Raw genomic sequence first — 13,479 nt, forward strand, 5'->3', positions numbered from 1 at the left:
GCCAATGCTAGGTGTTTCAGAGGGAATGGACAGAACAGGTAATCATCAAGTGATCCATCCCCTGTCGTCCACTCCCAGCTTCTGTCAATCAGAGGCTAGGGACACACAGAGCTTGGGGTTGCCTCCCTGACCCTCCTGGCTAGTAGCCATTGATGGACCTATCCTCCATGAACTTATCTAGCTTTTTTTTTTTTAACCCCATTATAGTTTTGTCCATCACAACATCCCTTGGCAACAAGGTCCACAGGTTGACTGTGTATTGTGTGAAGAATAGTACTTCCTTCTATTTGTTTTAAACCTGCTGCCTATTAATTTAATTGCGTGACCCCTGGTTCTTGTGTTATGTGGAGGGGTAAATAACACTTCCTTATTCATTTTCTCCACACCATTCATGATTTTACAGACTTTTATCAGATCCCTTTTAGTCATCTTTTTTCCAAGCTAAAAAGTCCCAGTCTTTTTAAACCTCTCCTCCTTTTTAATTGCTCTCTGTTCCACACCCAGAATCATTTTTGTACCTTTTCCAATTCTACTATATCTTTTTGAGATGTGGCAACCAGAACTGCACACGTTATTCAAGGTGTGGACGTACATTGGAATTATATAGTGGCATTATGATATTTTCTGTCTTATTACCTATCCCTTTCCTAATGGTTCCTAACATTCTGTTAGCTTTTTTGACGCCGCTGCACATGAAGCAGATGTTTTCAGTGAACAATGACTCCAAGATCTCTTTCTCGTGTGGTAAAAGCTAATTTAGACCCCATCATTTTGTATTTATAATTGGGATTATATTTTCCAGTGTGCATTACTTTGTATTTACCAACATTGAATTTCATCTGCCATTTTGTTGCCCAGCCACCCGGTTTTGTGGGATCCCTTTGTAACTCTTTGCAGTCCACTTTGGAATTAACTATTTGAGTAATTTTGTATCTTCTGCAAATGTACCGTTTACCCCTTTTTACAGATCATTGATGAGTATGTTGAAGAGCTTTGGTCCCAGTACAGACCCCCTGGGGGGTACCACCATTTACCTCTTTCCATTCTGAAAACTGACCATTTATTCCTACCTTTTGTTTTTTGTCTTTTAACCAGTCACTGATCCATGAGAGGACCTTCCCACTTATACCATTACTGCTTACCTTGCTTAAGAGCCTTTGGTGAGAGACCTTGTCAAAGGCTTGCTGAAAGTCCAAGTACACTATATCCACCGGATCACCTTGGTCCACATGTTTGTTGACCTTCTCAAAAAATTATAATCGATTGTCAAGGCATGATTTCCCTTTACAAAAGCCGTGTTCACCCTTGCCCAACATATTGTTTTTGTCTATTTGTCGGATAACTCTGTTCTTTACTATAGTTTCAACCAATTTGCCTGGTACTGAAGTTAGACTTACTGACCTGTAACTGTCAGGATTGCTTTTAGAGCCTTTTTAAAAAATTGTTGTCATATTAGCTATCCTCAAGTCATCTGATACAGAAGCTGTTTTAAATGATAGATTACATATCACAGTTAGTAGTTCTGCAATTTCATATTTGAGTTCCTTCAGAACTCTTGTGTGAATACCATATGGTCCTGGTGACTTATTATTGTTTAATTTATCAATTTATTCCGAAACCTCCTCTACTGACACCTCAATCTGAGACAGTTCCTCAGATTTTTCACCTAAAAAGAATGGCTCAGGTGTGGGAATCTCCCTCACATCCTCTGCAGTGAAGACAGATGCAAAAAAATAATTTAGCTTCTCTGCAATTGCCTTGTCTTCCTCAAGTGCTCCTTTAGCACCAGTTGCCTGACTGATGTACTTAAACTTTTTTTTTGCTGTTTGTGTTTGAGTCTTTGGCTAGTTACGCTTCAAATTTTTTGACCTGCCTAATTACACTTTTACACCTGACTTGCCAGAGTTTATGATCCTTTCTATCTTCCTCAATAGGATTTTACTTCCAATTTTTAATTTTTTAAATAACTACTACTATTACTTATGCAATCAAAGATGACCAATAAAAGAAAAGTATTGTGCTTGTGCCCTTTTATGCTTCTTCATGAGATATAAAAAAGTCCTGAAAGAATAGCACCAGGACAGCTTCGCTGTCTAGGTTAAGTTCCTATTGTGCCACTGGAACTCATAGATTCAAAAACCAGAAGGGATTATTAAGTCTTCTAGTTTGCCCTCCTGTATATCACAGGCCAAAGAATTTCACCCAGTTACTTCTGTACTGAGCCCAGTAACTTGTGTCTGGGTGTACCTACAATGGGTGTGTTCCCATATCCTGGCTTTCTTGTTAGCCACACTCATCTCTGAGAGTCCACACAGCAGAGCCACATGCTCACCATACACTGTATACCTCATGCTTAGGGCTCTACCAAATTCACAGCCATGAAAAACGTATCACAGACTGTGAAGTCTGGTCTCTCCCGTGAAATCTGGTCTTTTGTGTATTTTTACCCTATACTATACAGATTTCACGGGAGAGACCAGCGTTTCTCAAACCGGGGGTCCTGACCCAAAAAGGGGTTGGAGGAGAGGGGTGTCGCAAGATTATTGTAGGGGGGTCATAGTACTGCCACCCTAACTTCTGCGCTGCTTCAGCACGGGGTGGCCAGAGAGCAGTGGCTGCTGGCCGGGCACCCAGCTCCTGAAGGCAGTGCCCGGCCAGCAACAGCACAGATTTAAGGGTGGCAATACCATACTAGCCCACCTTTCCTTCTGTGTTGCTGCCTCCAGAGGTGGACGGCTGGAAAGTGGCAGTTGCTGGCCGAGGGCCCAGCTCTGAAGGCAACAGCACAGACGTAAGGGTAGCCATACCATACCATGCCATCCTTACTTCTGCACTGCTGCTAGTGGAGGCTCTGCCTTCAGAGCTGGGCTTCTGGCCAGCAGCCACTGGTCTCTGGCCACCCAGCTCTGAATGTAGTGCTGCCACCAGCAGCAGAACAGAAGTAAGAGTGGTAATACCACAACCCCCCCTACAATAACTTTGCAACCTCCCCCCTCCACCCCGCTTACAATCCCCTTTTGGGTCGGGACCCCTACAGTTACAACACCCTGAAATTTCAGATTTAAATATCTGAAATCATGAAATTTACAATTTTAAAAATCCAATGACTGTGAAATCGACCAAAATGGACTGCGAATTTGGTAGGGCCCTACTCATGCTGCAGTGACACGTGTTTCATGATAAGATTTCTAGGGATATCCCAGGAACCCTAGTGCTGCACCACCTGGAGCTGCTCTAGGAATTGGTTGGTGGTATGTTGTGGGAGAACTTGTCTGTCCTCCACAGACCCCTGTGGAGAAGTGATTGCCAGGCAGGTCTTACTGTGACTTACCAAGGGGTGGTGGCCATTAGAAATATTCCTGAAATACTAGCAGGCTTTCAGAGAATGGGGTTCCCCAGCTGGCTGGGACCACTGTAGGCTATAAGTCAGGGGTGGGCAAACTATGGCCTGTGGGCTGCATCCAGCCCGCCAGCCATTTTAATCTGACCCTTGAGCTCCCGCTGCGGAGCAGGGTGGGGGCTTGCCCCGCTCTGGTGCTGCAACTGGGGATCAAGGTCGGGGGCTGCTCCGCATGGCTCCCAGAAGCAGCGGCATGTGCCCTCTCTGGCTTCTATGCATAGTGGCAGCCAGGGAGCTCCGCTCCACACGCTGTCCCTGCCCCAAGTGCTTTCCCCGCAGCTCCCATTGGCCAGGAACCGTGGCCAATGGGAGCTGTGGGGGCGGTGCCTGCGGACGAGGCAGCATGTGGAGCGGAGCCCCCTGGCTGCCCCATGCATAGGAGCTGGAGGGGGGACATGCCACTGCTTCTGGAGCTGCTTCAGGTAAGCACTGCCCCAGAGCCTGCACCCCCTCCCACTCCCCAACCCTCTGCCCCATCCCTGATCCCCCTCCCACCCTCCAAACCCCTTGGTCCCAGCCCAGAGCCCCCTCCTGCACCCTAAACCTCCCATCCCTAGACCCACCCCAGAGTCTGCACCCCCAGCCGGAGCCCTCACCCCTCCCACACCCCACCTCCCCAGCCAGAGCCCTCACCCCCTCCCGCACCCCAACCCCAATTTGGTGAGCATTCATGGCCCGCCATACAATTTCTATACCCAGATGTGGCTCTCGGGCCGAAAAGTTTGACCACCCCTGCTACAAGTATACATATTTGCTAGGGAAGGCAAAGGTAAGCCAGAGCGCCGGGAGGAGGGTGGAGAGCCCGGCTGGGGCTCTCCGCTCTCCCCGGCGGCCAGAGCGCCGGGGGGAGGGCGGAGAGCCCCCGGTGGCCAGAGCGCCGGGAGGAGGGCGGAGAGCCTTGCTAGGGCTCTCCGCTCTCCCCGGCGGCCAGAGTGCCGGGGGGAGGGCGGCCAGAGTGCCGGGAGCAGGGCGGAGAGCCTGGCTGTGGCTCTCCGCTCTCCCCGGCGGCCAGAGCACAGGGGGGGAGGGCGGAGAGCCCAACTGGGGCTCTCCGCTCTCCCCGGCGGCCAGAGTGCCGGGGGGAGGGCGGAGAGCCCCCGGCGACCAGAGCACTTGGGGGAGGGCGGTGAGCCCGGCTGGGGCCCCGCTCTCCCCGACTGGAACGCCGGGGGGAGGGCGGTGAGCCCGCTGCGGCTCCGCTCTCCCCGGTGGCCGGAGCGCCGCGGGAAGGGCGGCGAGCCCAGTCGTGGCCCCGTTCTCGGGCCGGAGCGCCCCGCCGCGCCGCCCCCCTCCAGGCGCCGCTCCAAGCACATGCTTGGTGGGCTGGTGCCTGGAGCCAGCCCTGAACCCTAGATCATAAGCTACCAAAAGACTGAATGCTGTAATACGCACGTTTGACTAAACCGCTGACAGGTAACAAGAAGATGCTAGTTTATACCAGCTTGAGACATTTTAAAGTTAGGTACATCAGCAGATGTCTGACCACAAGAATGCCATGGTAACTAATGGACATATAGGCTAAGGAACTTGAGGTAAAAGGCCGAGTAACCTATGGGAGAAAGGCACCCCAGCATTAGTAGGGTGAGGAAATACAGATAAGGAAAAGGGGATGAATCTGCTATTGAATACGCATTAGGCACAGTGGCGTCATTATAACACATTATCAAAGCTTTATCCCAGCCTGCAAGCCTTGGGAGGGGCCAGGATGACACTCACTGGTCCTGGTGACAAGGAAGATGATGTTGAGGAGGAGGAAAATAATGACTAACACTTCAAGTTGTTCTGCAAGGGATGGTGTGAGTTAGTATATGGGAGCTCAGACGCTCATTCTGTGTTATCTCTATCTACCTTGCTGGGTGGAGTGTTTGTGATTTTGCTAACTGGGCTAATAAAACTATTGCAAAGTTGGAAGCTTTTCCTTAGTGTAACTTTAGTGCCCTCATGGCCAAGATGGAATCTGCTCTGAAGAAAGCTCTGACAGATGGAGGGTCTGTGGCTCCTGGGCAGCTCTGAGGCCTCATCCCCCAGCCGGAGCTGTGTCGGGGTAAGAGCCGCGTGGGCAGCTATGGGGAGCCGCGGACCCTCCTGCCCTGGGGGGTGCCCGTGGTGTGGAGACATGGACCAGGGATTGCTCTTGGCCCCTCCACCCTGGGCAGATGGCGGTCCACAGCTTCTGGCTAACTCCAGCTTCTGGCTTTGCCAGGGGTGGGGCCTCAGGGGGAAATGGAGGGGCAGAAGTGGGGCCACAGAGGGGGACAGGGCCTCTGTTCCCCACCCCACTTTTGTGAAGGCTCTGCTGCCCCTAGCAGACACTGAGCAATGTGTCTGCACTCAGAGTTCAGGAGTCCTGGGCAAAGTTTCAGTCCAGTGGAGAGTCATGGGTATTCCTGGTCATCTGCAACATCAATAATCTTACCCCAACAAACTCCTCCGGTGCCCTCTTCTGCTGCTCTCTGCAAACCCATTCTCTAAAGTTAGCTTCATCTTAATGGCAAAGCATCATGGGAGTCTTGTTCCCAGGGAATCCTTAAAATCTTTCTTGGCCTATCTTCAATGTCAACACAGTGGTAGATGAACTTCACTCTTGGCAAAAGCAAATAATATACAGTGGAATATTCAAGGAATAATTTGATATAATAATCCTCATTACTGGCTTCTATTTTAAATGTAACTGTTCAGGAGTTAGACCTGGTTGTCACTGTTGACAATTCAATATGTGCAGCAGCAACCAAAAAAGCAAACAAAATCTTAAGATGTATAAGGAAGGAAAATAATAATGAAAAATTGATCATACCATTATGGAAGTCAATAGAACATGCACCCTTTCCTGGAATAGAGGATGCAGTTTGGGATACCCTATCTCAAAAATAAAAAGACAAATCAGAAATAGAAGGGGTTCACAGATAGCTGATAAGATAGCTGATGATGATAGGTCCATCAATGGCTGTTAGCCAGGATGGGCACGAATGGTGTCCCTAGCCTGTTTGCCAGAAGCTGGGAATGAGCGAGAGGGGATGGATCACTTGATGATTACCTGTTCTGTTCATTTCTTCTGGGGCACCTGGCACTGGCCACTGTCAGAAGACAGGATACTGGTCTAGATGGACCTTTGGTCTGACCCAGTAGGACCATTCTTATGAGAATGATTAGAGGTATGGAGAGACTCCTTTATGAGGAGAAATGGAAGAGAGTGGACTGTTTCATTTAGGACAGAGACAAATAATAGGGGACATGATAGCCATATACAAATTAACGAATGGACTAGAAAAGGTAAGTCAGGCACTCCTGCCCCTTTCTCAGTCATAAAAAAGACCAAAGGGAATTCAATGAAAATGAAAGGCAGCAAATTTCAAACCATAACTTTTTACACAACACACAATCTATGAAACTCTTTGCCACATGATATTACTAAGTTCAAGAGTTTAGCAGGATTCAGAAAAGGACTGGACTTTAATATAGTTGATAGGAACACACATTTAAATTAGGATTCTTTCAAAAGAAAAATATTCTTAACGTTTGGAAGAGATATAAGCTCTCCTACTTAAGAGGAGAAGCTAACCTCTTTCTTGGTGAACGGATGAAAAAGAAATTTCTCTTGTAGACAAATTACAATTATCCACCTGTAGTGGGACAGCTGCCCCACTCCTGGAGAACAGGGGTTAAAACAGCCAAGCTAGGCTGATTGGAGTAGCAGCCACAGCTGTGGCCAGCTCAATTAGGGCCCAGCTGGCCCTGATAAGAGGGCTTTGGGCCAGAAGAGAAGGAGTCTCACTCTAGCCCTGAAGTGGTATGGGCTAGCTGCCTGAGAGAAAGGTACCTGGGAATAAAGTAGGGCTGGGGAAAGGCAAGAGGAGCTCCAGTCTGGCAAATCCCAGGCTGCAGGCCTTGCTAAGGGCCAAAACAGGTACTGGGGTTGCAGAGACAGCAGCCCAGAGATAGGCAGAGGTAGCTAGTCCAACCTCCTTGCCAATGATGAGTGGCCATGACAGACTGCACTCTGTCTCAGTGAGCGTGGGCTAGATGATGACTGACAGTAGCCACTGAGGCAAGGTGGGTTTAGAGAGTTGGAGGTTCTCTCGCCCTCCTCTGAAATATGGTATTGATTGCTGTCAGAGACAGGATACAGACCCAGGTGACTCGCAGGGCTGGGAGTGTAAAGCTGACTGGGAAGCTTAAACTGACACTTTCCTTACACCTTTTTCAAATCTGTGCATGTATGTGTTCAGATTATGGGTCACGGTGTGCTCTTCTCCAGCCATTACTCTTATAAACAGATAAAATGTGACTATACAACCAGGTAAGTTGCTGTACAATTTTCCTTTTGAATTCTCCACATAGTTGTTTTCCAGAACCTAAGCTTCCACTTAAAAAATACTGAGTTTCTTCTTGTTACCAAGAAAGCTTTCAAAATGTGAGTCCAATGAATCAATCCAATACAGTGATGTCTGCAGACAGGCTGGGGCAATACGCTGAAAGGTGTGATCTACTCGCTCCCCAAAATGTAAAATTACCTCTACCCCTTTCCACAATTCTCTCTCCAGTGTCCACACTTCCAACTGTCTCCTGGCTGCCATCATGGGTGGTGGGTGAACATCCCCTTCAGGGAGACTAGTCCTCTGGCCCCATCCCTTCTGCCTGAGGTCCCATCCCCTACCCGCCAGAGCTCTGAGGCCCCCTCCCAACCACCACCCCATGTCTGTTGGAGCCCCAGGCTGGCCCCAGCTGTGGAATGAGAAACGCGCCGGGCAGCGCCTCCCCTCCCAAGCTGCCTGGCAAAAAAGCAAAAGCTCTTCCCTAAGAACTAGAGTTTTTTATATGAGCCATGCAGGTTCCAGGGTGGCTGAGGAGGTGGTATTTGCTACTCAGCTTCCTGGGTTCATCAGTAATTTCCCTGGACTCCAGGGAGATTACTGGTGAACCTGGGAAGCTGAGTAGGAAATACCACCTCCTCAGCTGCCCTGGAACCTGTATGGCGCATAATAATAAGCGAAAACTTCCTCTGGTGAAGCCCATCCCATGCAAACCCCCCAAACCCTGCCTCCCTGGCCTATTATATCCTATAGTTGCCAGAAAACAACATAATTTCTGAGGCCTCCCTGGGTGCCAACCCAGCTGCTAAGACCTTCAGCTTCTCCCTTTCCCTCAACACCAATTTCTACAATATAATTACACAGTACATACCAACACCAGCAATTTATTGAAAATGTAGGGCAGTGTAAAATAAATTGAATATCAGAAATAATAAACAACAAGGGTGACTGTACTGATTCTATTATACTATGTAGGAGATGAGGGACAGAAAACTGAAGAGGATTTGAGGTGGAATGCTGCATAATTTAGGTCTGCCAGATAGGAAACTGAGTCTTGCTTGTATGTGTGACCATGATTGTTCATACTGGCAATGCAGAGGTAAGCAGAGACTGAATGAGCTCTCCCCTGACATCTAGTGGTGAGCTGTGGAAAAAGGCTTCAGGAGCTGATCTCATTTGCATGGGAATGCCCACCCTGTCGAGGTGCTCAGCATGATGGAATTGCTTGCCCAAATGGTCTCTTTTGGCTAGTGTGGGATCCCCAGTCTCCTTGTTATTGGGATAGGGGTAATAAAGGGTTGTTATCCTTGCTATGTGAATCAAGGGTAGCAGAATTGTACTTGGCATTTCCCGATTAAGGGACTTACCCTCAACTAAATAGTACTTGCTAGCAGGGCCGGCTCCAGGGTTTTGGCCGCCCCAAGCAGCCAAAACAAAACAAAACAAAAAAGCCGCGATCGCGATCTGCAGTGGCAATTCGGCAGGAGGTCCTTCGCTCCCAGGCGGAGTGGGAGACCATCCGCCGAATTGCCGCTGAATACCTGGATGTGCCGCCCTTCTCCGGAGCCGCCGCCCCAAGCACCTGCTTGAGAAGCTGGTGCCTGGAGCCGGCCCTGCTCGCTAGGCAGGGGTCATGGGTTCCAGAGCTCTGGTGAGTGAGGAGAGGGTGGGGGTAGATATTTGTATCTGATGGTGTGGGCTGTGCTGAAGGACCCCAGACATCATTTGATCCTACCTCTCTCTACTGTGTAATAGAGCTAATTTAGACTTGATTGAGAGTCTTGTTAAATGCTACAAAGCTGAAATAATTGATGTGTAGGTCTAAGTATTAGACCTGCTTTGGTACAGTGTCTGATGCAAGAGATTGACTACTGTGCACAAGCAGTAAAGCTGCTCCCACTAACTGCTGAAATCACTAAGAGTTATGTTAAGTGGGGGTTCCTGAAAACACCTTGGTGTGGCCAGCAGGATGGCTGGTGGAGAGGCATGGTGAGCGGCCAGGAGGGGGTTGCCCGAGAGTGCCGGAGCAGAGCCCCACAGAGAGTGGTGGTGAATGAGTACCCGAGCAGTGGCGCGAGTAAGGTGCCTCCTTACCTCCCCCTGCTCCCCCCAGGGTGGGAGGTGACCTCTGCAGATGTACCTCTGAACTCTGGGTCCGCACTGTCCAAAGACAGCAACTGTGAGTAGAGTGCAGAGATGGGATGGGCATGTTAAATCCAATAATCCAAAAGTCCCTTTAAGAACCTGAGGGGAAAAGGACACTGCCCAGCTTACTTGGTGGTGGGTCTTTTGCTCATGGTGTATGTTTATATACCCTGTTTGCAGTGTTTCCCCAAATTAATGCTGCATTATTTCCCTCCTTCTAATAAATTTTTTTTGTTTTGTTACACTAAGGCCTTGGCTACACTTACCCGCTAGTTCGACGGCTGGAAATCGAACTTCTGGGTTCGACTTATCGCGTCTAGTCTGGACGCGATAAGTCGAACCCGGAAGTGCTCGCCGTCGACTGCGGTACTCCAGCTCGCCGAGAGGAGTACCGCGGAGTCGACGGGGGAGCCTGCCTGCCGCGTGTGGACCAAGGTAAGTTCGAACTAATTCGAACTAAGGTACTTCGAACTTCAGTTGCGTACCTTAGTTCGAATTAGGGGGGTAGTGTAGACCAAGCCTTAGACTCTGCTTGCAAGAGGGAAAATATTGCCTCTTAGAGGCACCCAGGGGTGGTGTGTAATTGTCCCAGGTCACTGGGTGGGGGCTCGAGCTGGCTTGTGTTGTATTATTGAAAAGGAACCCGTAGATACTGAACCCAGCCCTTGTTGCTGCCAACTCTGACTGGCAGAAGGGTTACACATATGTTGTGCACGTAACAGAGGCAACATAACCAACCAGACTCCTCTCTTGATGTCACTTACACCATTTTCCTGTGCACACTGAACCTATTTGGCCCCTTGATCACTGTGCACCATATGGGCCTTAGCACTCAAAGATATAAGCCTCAAGTCAGCTATTCACAGAACTGGGGGGAAAACATTCTATATTTACAGATATCTTGTAAGGGTTGAATTCTGCCCTTGGATGCTACATTAAGAGCAGAATTTGACCCAAAGATGAGACACTTTCAGGATCTTGATCTCAGTGTCTCTGGGCCTGACCAATTTTGCAACACCACCCAGTTCACATAGATTCACCATCACTAAATTCATTTGTCAGCAATTTGACTCTTTCTGAGATTTTTTTTATAACTTTCATTTGTATAGTGTCCCTCACTAAAGAGCTGCAGGGCACTACCCAGTTAAAGGCTGTAAAATAATCAGGAATTAAGTACTATTAAAAGCAGCAGCAAATGCATCTTTTAATCCTGTTTTTAAATGTTAATGAGGAATGCTGCCTTTTTTTCTTCAAACACAAAACCCAAGTAAAACGTTACATAGCCTAAACATATAGGGCCAGACTGTGTCTTCACTAGGCTTTGCCTATACTAGAAAAGCTGCACTTGCTTGATTAACTTAAGTTTAAATTCATTTTGTTAAATTCATCTAGGTGAAAGCCCTTAGTGTAGATGCACTTAAATTAGTTTAAACGTTACATTACGTTAGATTAATTCGGTAAGGGCTGATCTACACTACAGAGTGTCGGCTACAGCAGGGGTTGGCAACCTTTGGCACATCAGTGTAATCCGCTGGCTGGCTAGGAGACATTTTGTTTATGTTGACCATCCTCTGGCACGCCCCCCACCCCCACACAGCTCCCCGTGGCCGTGGTTCGCCGTTCCCGGCCAATAGGAGCTGTGGGAAGCAGCGCAGGCCCTGGGACATATTGGTCGCCGCTTCCCACAGCTCCTATTGGCCGGGAACGGCAAACTGCAGCCACTGGGAGCTGCAGGGGGCCATGCCAGTGGATGGTCAATGTAAACAAAATGTCTTGCGGCCCAGCAGCGGATTACCCTGATGGGCCGCATGCCTAAGATTGCCGACCCCTGATCTACACGCTACCCTGTGTGATATAATTAAGCCAACCTTAGCCCCAGTCTAGACACTACAACATCAAGGGAAGAATTCTGTTGATCCAGCTACTTCCTCTCAGAGAGGTGGATATACTCCAGCAATGGACGAACCCCTGCCATTGCTGTAGTGTCTAAATACACTACAGCTGCACTGCTATAGCGTATCTAGCACAAACATTCTAATTTACTGATCTAAACTAAACCAATTTAACCAAGGGTTAAACTGACAAGACTAGTTAGACCTAGGACACTTGGATCAAAGCCTGAAAATGTGTTATCTTTGGGCTTGATGCAGCATCCAAGGGATAAATTAAACTCTTGAACGAGATCTGTGAATATGAAATATTTCTTCCCTGGTTTGTGTCTATATTAGGGAATTGCATTGATTTAACTAGACTGATTTAAAATGGACTCGGGTAAAGCAGTACGATATTTCTAGTACAGACAAGGCCTTACACGTGTGCACTATACATGCATATAGCCTCAGAATTTTGACCTGAGACTGCCTTTTGGTGATGTCTCAGGTCTGCCTCCAAAACCTCAGAGGCCAATTTCATTGTTGCGCTAAGGCCCCTTTCCCCTGGTTCATCCATTTGGCGTCCTGAGGGAATACCCCTAGTGCAAGAGGCCTTTCTAGCAGGCATAGAGCCAGCAAAGCCAGATCTGTGAGGCCTTCCCCACGTGGGCCCACATTGGGGGGTAGATCCAAAGTGGGAAGGTGCAAGCCAAGGAGGCATGGCCAGGTCATTCCCATGCCCCAACTATTGCACAGTGGGCTGCAGTGTTCATAAGGATCATGACAGTCATGGTACAATGTAGGGTAATTTAGGGCTGCCCTTAACCAGGGGCCAAACTGGACTCAGGAGAGGGGAGGCACAAACCACCTCCCCATAGTCCCCTCACCAGGTGCTGAACCAATGTGGGGATGAATCGAAGCCCAATGTTTGAGTTGCTGCCACGGGTGTGAGATTAGCAGGTGTTGCAAATGGGTAAGTAACATTAAATAGAATGAACAAGAGGGAAAAAATGCCAAAAAGAAGCCAGTCCCTGAGTCTCACCATTGTCAGACTCACTTAAAATAGGATCTATGGGCCAGATTTACAAGGATATTTAGGCACCTAAAGATGCAGATAGGCACCTGGTGGGATCTACAAAAACATCGAAGCGGGTTAGGACCCTAACTCCTTCTGAAATCAATGGGGCTAATGGTGCCTAACTCATCTAGGCACTTCTGTAAGTCCAACTTTCCTCTGGGAGGAAAAATTCAGGAATTTCATATTTGCATATAGTGCACTAGATGTGGCTGAGGCCAGAGGTGTGCACAGTGCTTTACAAACAAAACATGTTACAATTTGCAAGGCAATTGATTACATGCACAACTATAAGTGTCAGAACAGGCCTAAAGATAGGATTGCTCATGCCCTTGATGATACACTCATGCTTGAGTACTTTGCTGAATTGCAGCCATTATCCCTGCCCCATGGATTTTACAGTTATTCTAGAATTCATCATGTCTTGACAGAAGGAGAAAAGATCTCAGGTAAGGAGGAAGGCTGCCATTTGGAAATAAAAACAAAGTATTTCATCAGCAGTTGTAATCCCTAGTGGGAACTGAAAACTGCAAGAGACAACTCTGCCCTTAACTTTTCTGCAGCTTCATGCAAATTGTTGCTAGATTTTATCCCTTTGAAATATTTGGTACAATTCAAAGTACACACTTACTTTCCTGAACAATAAATCTAGAACAGGGGTGGGCAAACTATGGCCCA

The sequence above is a fragment of the Trachemys scripta genome, chromosome 1, assembly GCF_013100865.1.
Source record: "Trachemys scripta elegans isolate TJP31775 chromosome 1, CAS_Tse_1.0, whole genome shotgun sequence".
Lineage (NCBI taxonomy): Eukaryota > Metazoa > Chordata > Testudines > Emydidae > Trachemys > Trachemys scripta.